The sequence below is a fragment of the Canis aureus genome, chromosome 5 (genome assembly GCF_053574225.1).
Source record: "Canis aureus isolate CA01 chromosome 5, VMU_Caureus_v.1.0, whole genome shotgun sequence".
NCBI classification, from domain to species: domain Eukaryota; kingdom Metazoa; phylum Chordata; class Mammalia; order Carnivora; family Canidae; genus Canis; species Canis aureus.
Genome location: NC_135615.1, coordinates 76,191,203 through 76,200,884, shown reverse-complemented (window position 1 = coordinate 76,200,884; position 9,682 = coordinate 76,191,203). Strand labels below are relative to the sequence as shown.

The following is a 9,682-nucleotide window of genomic DNA, read 5'->3' as shown; positions in this document are numbered from 1 at the left end:
CTGTTCTGAGAGTGCCGAAGGGGTGCCCTGGTGGCCCTGGGGTCCCAGGCCCTGGGTGTGTGTGCCCGGCCTACGCCTTGGCCGTGCCCGTGAGCCGCAAGCAAGGTGGCCTGCCTGGCCTCTGAGTCACCCACCTGAGTTTCACAGGGCGAGATAGGCTAATTTCTGGCAAGGAGACAGGGAGCCCCAGCCTTTGAGGCCCAGGAGGGGTGAGCCAGGGTGTCACCTCTTCTCTCGGAAGGAGCCGAATCCAGGTCAGGAAGCCAGCCACTCAGGAGGCCTGGCTCCCTGGTCCCCCTCTGGGCGAGCCCTTCATTGTTCCCACACCCCAGAGGAGCCCCTGGAGGGTTCCAGCCGCCACTCCATGGGGCCTGAGGAACAGGAGCATTTATGGAGCACCTGCTGTGTGCAGCAGGCTCTGAGCTAATCCCTTGCAGTGCATTTTGCATTTAACCCTGGCCACAACCTGTGCTGTGGAGATTGTTATGAACCCCCCCACCCTTTATCCGTGAGGACAACAAGGCCCGAGGAGGAAATCACTTATCCGTGGTCCAGGGAGTCTAGAACTGGGGTTCGATCTCGGTTTGTGGGGATCCACAGCCCAGACTCATAAGCTTTCTCCTATAAATGGTTTTGCTAAGAGTCAGGCATTTACTAATGTACCAGATACAGGGGCCCACTCTGAGCGCTGTGCTAGATGCCCGAGATAGAGACCATAAAACCCGCTCCCTGCCTTCCTCCCTGCTCTCTGTGTGGTGGGAAGGTTTGGGGCGGGGGTCAGGGGAATTGGGGGTCAGGGTGCAGGAGGTCAAGCTGCTCTCAGAAATGGATAGTCGCACGCTGAGTATGGTTTAATGCTGGGCATGAACCTTGGAGCTGCACATAAAGTGCCTTGCTGGAATTTTACAATCCTGTGAACCTCGGGATGAATCCTTTCACTAAAGACCTTGCACAATTCCACACCCACACGTTACAAGACCAGTCCTGACAAAGGGGTCTCGTGTTTTCCTTTACCTGCCAAAGCCCACTGCCGTGTGGCTGCAACATACAGAAGTTACCATTCACTTGCTTGGCCTTCCTGAAATGACATGCGTTTGGATGACTATTTCACTGGGGTGAGGGGTGGTGGTGGTGGTGGTGTATGTTCTTTCTTATTAATATGTCTATCACATAAGATAGAAAGATTTTTTTTTAAGATTTTATTTGTTTATTCATGAGACACACAGAGAGAGAGAGAGAGGCAGAGACACAGGCAGAGGGAGAAAGAGGCTCCAGGAGGGGAGCCTGATATGGGACTCGATCCCAGGACCCTAGGATCACGACCTGAGCCAAAGGCAGATGGTCAACCACTGAGCCACCCAGGTGGCCCTGTCACAGAACCTCTTATTGGCCCTGAGCAGTGAAAGCACCAGCTTGGGTTAAGAATTGGAGCTCAGACAGCCTGGCGCCCAAACTCCCAGATCCTCACCAGGCTTCTCTGATGCCAGGAAAATCCCTGAATCTGGGAAGGCCCCCTCCCCCCTTCAGCCTGTCTGAGCCTGGCCTAGTCTAACTCTTACATGGCTGGCTCTTTCAACCTTTTCTCTCCCCCATCCCTCCGCCCCCCCCCCCCCCCTCCGGGGGAGCGCAGGGAAGGAGAGAGAGTAAAGTGTCCAGAGTGTGTGTTTAAGATTTTCCCAAGTGACTCAGGGGCTGGGCCCCAAAAGAAAGTCAGCCCGGCTGGCCGGCATGCCTGGGCAAGCCCCTTGCCCTGGTTCCCCTCTTTCCCCAAACAAGGGGATGAGTGTGGGGCCACTTGGGCAGAGAGGGGCTGGAAGGGGGTGAGAGGGTGCCAATTACAGGAGTAGAATAAAAAAATCTTTTTTTTTAATTAAAAAATTTTATTTATTTACTCATGAGTGACACAGAGAGGCAGAGATACAGGCAGAGGGAGAAGCAGGCTCCCTGTGGGGAGCCCCATGTGGGACTCGATTCCAGGACCCTGGGATCATGCCCTGAGCCAAAGGCAGAAGCTCAACCACTGAGCCATCCAGGTGCCCAGAATAAAAAGATCTTAAAACCAATCACCAGGAGGGAAATGATTTCTTGCTTCAAAATAACTTCAAATAGGTGGGACGCCTGGGTGGCTCAGCGGTTGGGTGCCTGCCTTCGGCCCAGGTTGTGATCCTGGAGTCCCGGGACCGAGTCCCGCATCGGGCTCCCTGTATGGGGCCTGCTTCTCTCTATGTCTCTGCCTCTCTCTCTGTGTCTCTCATGAATAAATAAATAAAATCTTAAAAAAAAAAAAAAAAAGCTTCAAATAGGAACTCCTGATAAAGCCAAAGAAGAGAGTGTAAAATCCACAATCCCATCACTCAGGCATAAACACTGTTCATATTTTGGGTGTGGTTCCCTCCAGGGCTTTGTGTATGCACCCCTCTATATACATATTTATATTTATAATAATAAATGTATTCATAACAACATTTTATTATTGCCAAAATAATGTGTCTTCACTGTAGAACATTTAGAGAGTAGAAATGAAGAAGGTAAAAACTGATGATCTAAAAAAAAAAAAAAAACTGATGATCTTAGTTAATATGACTTTCTAGGTTTTTCTGTTTTCTTGTGAATTATCTTTTAACGAATATACTAATACAAATCAGCATGCCGCTCCTGCCTGCTAGAGTTTTCAGCATGAGGCACACTCACTGAAATCTTTTCTCCAAAGAAACAGAACTTAAAGTCAATGGATTTTAATCATTTTTACATAGCAGACCCTCTTGAGAATCTGGTAAGAGCTATGGATACACAAAAATAGACACACACAAAAATGCACATGTAAATGTTTTCCTAAAAAGTTGGGGTGGGGGGCGTCCACAGACTACCTGTAGCCTGTACATAGGAGCCATGGGCCCCCCAGTCTCAAACCTCCCCCACCCCCCGACCCCTGTTCCTGAATCAGCAAGTGAAGAAGGGCTCTGATTCCAGAACCCAGAAGTCACACCCAGCTCCCCCCACCTCCTTGTGTTTTTCGCCTGAGTATTTTTATGGGGGGTCGTTCAGTGTAGTTGGCAGTTTAGGAGGGGGGTTCCGCTGGTTTAGTATTTCATTCCTTGAAAAAGACTTCAATGTTCTTTTTTTTCTTTTTTCTAGATTTTATTTTTTTATTCATGAGCGACACACAGAGAGGCAGAGACACAGGCAGAGGGAGAAGCAGGTTCCATGCAGGGAGCCCCATGTGGGACTTGATCCCAGGACCTCAGGATCATGCTCTGAGCCAAAGACAGACGCTCAACCACTGAGCCATCCAGGTGCCCCAACACTTCAATGTTCTTATTTCAGTCTATTTCTAAATACTTAAGTTTATTTTGTAATTTCTAACATACAGAAAAGTTAGTGAGGATAATACAAGGAACTATTATACACTCTTTTGTTTTATTACAAAAATAATGCATGCCAATGGTAACACGTCAAATGAAACTGAAATGTGCGGAAAAAAAAGTTAATAGACTTCCATTTCCTCTCCCAACACAGAACATAAGCCTTCTCTAAGCTCCTGGGAACATATATATGTACATACGTATGTATGTATTTACATGAACACATTCCTTCTGCTTAAAAAAGGAACCCTTGTTTTATATATACTGAATAGTTTCTATGTCTGGGATTTATGTTTTCTGTTAATTAGAACTAAATACAGGAGCTCCTGTAGGTAGGTAGGCTGTGGGTAGAGCATGTGACTCTTGATCTTGGGGTTGTGGGTTTGAGCTGCATGTTGCATATAGAGATTATTTAAAAAAAAAAAAAAGACATTAAATACAGCTTTTCGGGGCTGGCTTACTGACTTCCAGCCATCAATAGGGAAAATGTTCAGAAAAACATGAGGGAAAATGAAAATAGAAGCAAAAACTCAAGGGGATGATTGAGCAGCTTCCAAGGAGTGTGTGTGGGGACCTCGTGGTCATCTGAAGCACAGCCTTCCACAATTCGCTCCCTTCATTTAAAATTCTTTAAATGGTCGGTAGGTCGGCTTCATTCTTGTTAAAACTCCATACTTTTTCATTACATTGTTTGGCAGTACTTTCTTCACCCCTTGCTCTGTAAAAAAAACTAGGTTTCTGACTTGCTGCAGCGGACAATCATCCTGATATGACAGTCATCCTTACACTACTGGGCTGTGTCTAGACCATATAAAACTTCTACTGGGCTATGTCTAGACCATATAAAACTTCCATGCAAATCAGCAAAAGGTGCCCCTCCAGGAGACATGGGCCTGTAACAAGGCACTCACTTCACTTGGCAAGTAGAGTGTGTGCTGGATTCCAGCTCCACATACCCCTCAGCCTCATGTCCTTGTGCTGTGAACAACCTGCACCTCTACTTACAGTAGTCTCACTTTACACGCTATTTTTTTCCCTCGTATGGGATGGATCTCTGAAAGTAAGACTCCTCGGACAAAGGGCACGTGTGCGTTTTAAAAAAAATTTTATTTATTTATTCATGAAAGACAGAGAGAAAGAGAGAGAGAGAGAGCAGAGACACAGAGGGAGAAGTAGACTCCATACAGGGGACCCGATGTGGGACTCCATCCCGGGACCCCAGGATCACGCCCTGGGCCTAAAGCAGGAGCTAAACCACTAAGCCACCCAGGGACTCCCCACATGTGCATTTTCAACTGTAAAAGATTCTGCTAGATTCACGTATATGTGCACGTGCATATGTGCTTACAAAATGGGTATCATATTATATTTATTATATCATATTTACATGAACTGTATAACATAGTTCAGGCCTAACATACTTTGCCTTTTCTATCAATACCAATTCTATATTTGCACCCTGATTTCTTAAACACCTTTTGAGGTATAACTGACATACAATAAACTATACCTCTTCTTTTTTTGGCAGTAGAAAAGGTTTTATTAGAAAATTCTCACCCTGGGGTGCCTGGGTGGCTCAGTCGATTGGGTGTCCGACTCTTGGTTTCAACTCAGGTCATATGCATGGTAGTGGGAGTTGGGCTCTGCACTCCGTGGGGAGTCTGCTTGGAGATTTGGGGATCCTCGTCTCCCTCTGCCCTTTCCCCCACTCCTGCACACGTTCTCTCTCTCTCTTTCCCTCTAAAATAAATAAATAAATCTTAAAAATAGAAAATTCTTACCCTGAACTGGTGAAGCATAAATTATACCTATTTAAAATGTACAGTTTCTTACAAATATCGCTTCTTTATGTTATATAACTGAAACTAATACATTACAGGTCAATTATATCTCATAAAAAAACAGATAAACCCATAAATAGACCAATAAGAAAAGTAAAGCTTCATCAGTTTGACATATGAATACACTGTTGAAACCGTAACCAAAATCAAGACAATGAACATATCCATCACCCCCAAAAGCCCCTTTGAAATCTCTCCCTCCCGCCCGTTTTGGCACACTCCCCAATCCCCAGGCAACCACTGCTTTGCATTCTTCACTATAGATTAGTTTATATTTCCCACAATTGTAAAAAAATTGCATTACACAGTGTGTATTCTCTTTTGTCTAACTTCTTTAACTCAGCAAAATTATTTTGGGATTCATCCATGTTGTCGCATATATCAATAGCTCATTTTTTGTGTGTGGCTAAGTGGGTGTTCCATTTCATGGATGTATCACACTGAATAGTTTATCCACTCACCTGTTAATGGACATTTGGATTGTTTCACATATGGGGCTATGACAAATAATACTGGTGTGATAATTCATGCACAAATCTTAGGTTTTCATTTTTCTTGGGAAAAAAACCTAAGAGAAGAATGGCTAGATTATTGGGCTGGTGTATGTTCAACTTTTTAAGGAAATGCCAAATCATTTTTTTTCTTTATTTTTTCTTTTTTTTAAAGATTATTTATTTATTTATTTATTCATGAGAGACAGAGAGAGGCAGAAACATAGGCAGAGGGAGAAGCAGGCTCCCTGCAGGGAACCTGATGTGCGACTTGATCCCAGGACCCCGGGATCACGCCCTGAGCCAAAGGCAGATGCTCAATCTCTGAGCCATCCAAGTGCCCGCCAAACTGTTTTCTAAAGCTGTTGTACTATTTCACACTCCTACCAACAGGAATTCCAGTTATTCCATGTGCTCATCAACACAATATAGCTGGTCTTTTGAATTTTTACAATTTTATATGGGACATTTTTTTGTGCTTACTTTCCATCTGTGCACCTTATTTGGTGAAGTGTCTGTTCAAATCTTTTGCCCATTTGCAGACTGGGTTGGCTATTTTCTTATTATCGAGTTTTGAGAGTTTATAAATTCTGGACAAAGAGCTCTTTATCAGATGCCTGATGTGCAAAACATTTTATTGCTTGCATTTAATTTTTAAAATATTTTATGATTTTTGTTTTTATTGACTTTGATTATGTTTCATTTATTTTATTATTTTTAATGCTCTAAATTTGCTGTTATTTGCAAACACTTTATTTTGTTGCTTGTCTTTTCATTCTCTTAGTGGTGGTTTTTGGAGAGCAAGTCTTTAATATTAATGAAAGCCAATTAATCAATTTTTTCCTTTATGGTTTGGAGTTTTTTATCTAAAAACACCTTTTTTTAAAAAGATTTTATTTTTATTATTTTTACTTATTCATTAAAGACACAGAGAGAGGTAGAGAAGCAGAGACACAGGCAGAGGGACAAGCAGCTTCCATGCAGGGAGCCTGATGTGGGACTCGATCCCGGGTCTCCAGGATCAGGCCCTGGGCTGCAGGCGGCGCTAAACCGCTGAGCCACCTGGGCTGCCCTATAAAAATCTTTCACTGATCTAAGACCACAGAAGTTTTTTCCTAATGTTATCTTCAAGAATTCTTATAGTTTTGGTGTGCCTGGGTGGCTCAGTAGGTTAAGCATCTTGATTTTGTCTCAGGTCATAATCTTGGAGTCAGGAGATTGAGTCCCGAGTTGGCCTTCATGCTCAGCATGAAATCTGCTTGGGATTCTCTCTTTCCTTCTCCTTCTGCCCTTCCTTTCCTCAGATAAATAAATAAATCTTAAAATAAAAAAGAAGTCTTACAGTTTTAAGTTTTATATTTGGATCTCTGATCCAGTATGAGTTAATTTTTATTTTGATGTATGATTTTATTTTTAATTATCTTAAGCCTTATGACATAATTTACAAATTTATGCTGATAAATCTCCTCTAATCCTCTAACCAGTTGCCAGAAGCACCATTACCAATCATATATATAGGTAATTCTACAGTTGTAGTTTCGAATAGCTGTTCAGAAGACAATCCTGAATTATAAATTAGTCTGACTTAGTAAAGAATTCACAAGCCAAGTTTACTACCATACTTGCCACGTTGAATTTATATTATTTTACTTTTTAAAAGATTTTATTTATTTATTTATTTATTTATTTATTTATTTATTTATTTATGAGAGACACACAGAGAGAGGCAGAGACATAGGCAGAGGGAGAAGCAGGCTCCCTGCAGGGAGCCCGATGCGGGACTTGATCCCAGGACCCCGGGACCATGACCCAAGCCAAAGGCAGATGCTTAACCATGAGCCACCCAGGTGCCCCTCACGGTGAATTTTAAAAGCATCTGAACTTATAGATCATCTACAAAATGTGGAAAGTGCTAAATATTCTTTATTTAATACTATACATAAACCACATTAGAGTGACTTTCATGAAGCAAAAAGCAATATTTTAGATGCAGGGAACGTTCATTAAATTGGCATAATTAAGACTATGAAGAGAAAGTGGATATTGCCAACTTATGGTCAGCCCTTGCCGTTAACAGGCAAATGAACATAACGTGTGAAACACAGCTGAGTCTTGCTGTTCTCTGCCACGCTGAAGGGATTTCCTCAGTTGAAATATAGCAATATAACCAGTTATATAAATCTAAATATAAAATCAATCTCCTACAGGTTTAGAGATGGCGTTTACCATCTCTGGGAAAAGCTGAACGTTACTAATCAATTCCAATCATATCTTCAGAAAAGGAAAACAGTGAGAACACTTGCTGAACCAGAATAATTCCTAGCAAAGCTCAGAAAGCTGATCACCTGCATTTAGCCACAAGCCAATCTCATTTAAATCAGGACTGTCCGAAAGAAATATTCTATCAGCCATTCATGATCTGAATTCTGGTGTAGAGATCAATTTAAATACGGTACATACTTAAAGTCATGAGACATTTTTGTTTTGTAATAAGTAAGGCCGTGGCCAACTACTGCTCCTTGGTTGCCTTTTTGAGATAAGCTATCAAGTCTGCCCTGTCCCCTGTCTTCTTAGTGCCAGCAAAGATCACTTTTGTTCCAGGGATGCACTTCTTGGGATTCTCCAAATACCCCACCAGTGTCTCCTCTCTCCAGTGATGCCTTTGTTCTTGTTGGGATCCGTGTAAGAAAATCCAGCTGCCTGCCCTGTCTTTCGCCCAAATAGACCATGGAGATTGGGCCCAGTCTTGGGCTCACCAACCTTTGCCATGGTATGGCACTGGGCGGACTTCTGAACAAAAACCATCTTGCCCTTCTCAGCATCACTCATTTTTTTAAAAAAAAATTAAGGATTTTATTTATTTATTCATGAGAGACAGAGAGAGAGGCAGAAACATAGGCAGAGGGAGAAGCAGGCTCCCTGTAGGGAGCCTGACGCAGGACGTGATCCCAGGACCCTGGGACCACGACCTGAGCCAAAGGCAGATGCTCAACCACTGAGCCACCCAGGTGCCCCTACACCACTCATTTTTAAATTGCTCTTCCATTGAGTGTGAAACAAAGGTGGCAGCTCACAAGGAAGACGTGCCCTCTCTCCAATAGGAGTTAATTTTTATTCACATGGTATGAGGTATGGATGGAAGGTTTTGGGTTTTCTTTGTTTTTATTACCTCTGGATATCCACTTGCACATAGATTTTAATAAAAAATAACCACTTCCCAGCAAATTTCTTTCCCCCTTCCTGAAGACATGTTGTACCGTAGATGTTTCAGTTCCTGCAGTGCTGTCTCCACTGTGGGCACTTTGAGTGTTTGTTGAATGACTAAATGAGTCTCTCCTACCTCAAGGAATCTTAGAATGTCAGAGCTGGGACTGATCCCAGATTATCCGGTCCAGACAAGTCTCCTTACCCCCATTTTATGGGGAGGGATACTCAGCTTAGGGACAAGGAGTATCTGCCCAAAGCAAATAGGTGAGAGAACTGAAGCTTAAATGCAGGGCCCCTAATTCTTCATCCAGAGCACTTTCTATAACACCGTGCTGGCTCCTGTCCTCAAGACTGTTTACCAGCCAAAGGCCTAGATCTGTGACAACATTTTGTGAAAGCCCTGGCTGGGTGAGTGCATTATCCTTAGGAGGGGCCACCATGTGCTGAGTGCCTGCTGTATGCAGGCATTTGCATGTGCATCTCATTTAATGCTCACAATAGCATATGAGTTCATTATGGTCACCACACTTTAGATAGGGAAACGGAGGCCCAGAGACCTTAAGCAACACAGGCTCGTGGAGGCAGGGGGGCTCTAGTTTCATACTGTCAAACTCCAAAGCTTCCTTTTCCATCACATATTCCTCCTCTGGCCCTGCTCTTATCCAGGGGTCTCTGCAGAGGCATGATGGCAGGTCAGTTCAGAACCAGAACCAAACTGGAGCTGGACAGCCTGGCCTCAACCCCCACCTTGGACAAGTCAGCTCTCCTTTATGTGCTTCAG

The 9,682-nt window shown here is 43.5% G+C and overlaps 1 pseudogene; it reads right to left on the bottom strand.

The window, feature by feature from the left end:
• Nucleotides 1–8,203: 8,203 nt before the first annotated feature.
• Nucleotides 8,204–8,523, bottom strand: LOC144313582 (cytochrome c pseudogene; annotated as a pseudogene).
• Nucleotides 8,524–9,682: the final 1,159 nt, after the last annotated feature.